Source organism: Aptenodytes patagonicus, chromosome 5 (assembly GCF_965638725.1).
Source record: "Aptenodytes patagonicus chromosome 5, bAptPat1.pri.cur, whole genome shotgun sequence".
Lineage (NCBI taxonomy): Eukaryota > Metazoa > Chordata > Aves > Sphenisciformes > Spheniscidae > Aptenodytes > Aptenodytes patagonicus.
In genome coordinates this window covers 59,852,142-59,854,377 of record NC_134953.1, presented here as the reverse complement: position 1 = coordinate 59,854,377, position 2,236 = coordinate 59,852,142, and positions in this window count along the sequence as shown.

Sequence of the window (2,236 nt, the reverse complement as noted above, 5' to 3'; positions counted from 1 at the left end):
TGCATGTGCCTTTTATATTAATATTAGATCCTCTAAGAGTGAATATAATCCTGCATCTAAAACAATATTGTAAGGTGTGAATACTCTGTTTATTTGCAATAAAGGCAAATTTTATTGTTGTGTTGTAAACCAAATGTTAACCTATTCTAAGTGCCGTTCAGGCACAGAAGGCACAAATGTTGCCAATCCAAATAATAAGCACCACGTGTATTCATTAAAGCACCTTTTTTCCTTTTACGAGGAAGAAGTGACTAATAGATAGATTTCAGGCAGAACTAGATCAAGTATGTGTATGCGTCAGGGCTGGAGTGTGCGTTTGCACGTGTTAATTGAGTTAATATTCCAAAAAGCCAAAATGAGATTGTGTTCGCTTGTTTTCAGGAGAAAAAAACCCCACACATCATTTGTCTAAATTAGTAACCTCTGCACTGTTGAATCCTACTAATAATTGGCATAATATTACTTTTAGATGCTGCACGTATGCGAGGATGTTTGGCTTGATCTCAGTTAATATTTTTCATTAATAGCCCAGAAGAGGGAGTAAACAACGTATTTGTGGAATTTAGATGTCAAAATAAGGAGAATTGCAAATGTCAGTGAGAGCTAGAAAATAGAAGATTCCTGTTTAGGGAAGTTAATGTAGCTTTAGCAAAAATAATGCAAAACCGTTGAGTGGTTCCTTTGGGTAACAGTGGACAGGAAATTAGACATGAAGTTGTACTTTGCTTTCACATTTTAAAAAAAAAAAAAAAGCAATCCTAGGCTGCATCATTAAAAGCTGCTGTCACAGAGCAGGGGATATAATCGGTATAATCTGGTTTCACTGATGCTCTCCTTTCTGCTTACCTTTCCACAAGGAAGGCATTAACTAATTAAAGTGCACGGAAGAACGGGAAAAATGATCAGGAGCCTGCAGGGATGGATTTAAGGAAGATTAACTTGCAGCTATGTGGCTTTGTTACTCTATAGCTGAAGAGTGAGGTTAGGGAGAAAGGGAAGCGCTAGGGTTTACAAATATGTAGTGTCTGCGCGCTGGTGAGGGGGAAAGGAGTTAGAGGGAAGGGTAAAAAGGACAGGCATCCCTGGGAAAGGGGAAGATGCTCAAGGAGAAGCTTCCCGCAGGGGAATACAAGGCTGTGTAATATTCTCACCCAGAAGTGTTGAAAGTCTTGCCGTGTAAGGCTGTTAAAAACCAGACTGGCCCGAAGGCTAACAAATGCAGGGTAAAGAACAATCTGCATTCAGCAGATTAGTTGAATCAATAACGTCTTTTCTGTTTACAGCTTCTGTTGTTGTAGTAATAATAATAAAATGTAATAAGCTTCAGAGGCTTTAATGCACAGGAGTCTGCAATATTTGTAATGAAGTTGAAAGTGGTGCTGAGGTATGTGAAACGAACAAAAGTATATAGCTGTACAGTGGACTTTTTTCCTGATTATGTGGTATTTTTGGTTTTTTAAATGACAGTTACTGTACAACGTTGATATATGTCTCAAGTCATATAGACAAAGACCCACATCTCTTTCGAAAGACTATCCATCCTACCCCACTGCACGCTTCAGCCTTCATAACATTACTGGGAACAAGCCTGGCAATCGGGAAGACGTCAAAGGAACGGCTCTTCCCATACTGGTCACCATGTACACTTACATTTTGAAACAGGCAGGGTGAAAACAGACAGATGTTCTGGAAAGGCACATGACAAAAACAGTAATGACACTACTTGGTGACTGCATTTTGTCATCAGACTAAAACAAAACTGCTCAGGCCTGATAATTCTGTAAGTTTTCTATGTCTAGGCCTTTGTACCTCGTGGTCTGCTGCACACTTACAAGTACATCATGGGCCACTCCGTCCCGCTGCAGTACAGGTAGCTTCATCTGAGATGGGAACTGAAGGATGACTTTTCTTTCTTCCTGAACTCCACTGGCTGAAGTTCAGGTACCTTAGAAAATCTCATCTGCACGTACCCACCTAAGCTAGCTGTGTCTCCAGAAATGAGCTGCGATTCAAAAGACCTTTGGTTTGGTGTTCTTGTAATAGAAATGGTCTAATGGAAATACAAGAGCTGTAGTACGTAAGTGTTAAAAAGAAAAATGTAGTTCTGCCATCCCAACAGCAAACTTCTCTGGAAGGGCAAAATAGTTTCATTTGTCTCAGTCTTTTTGCAACTTGTTGATAAAGAAAGATAATGGTTGAAACACCTTTGCTGAGTTTATTTAAACAGTGGATTCCC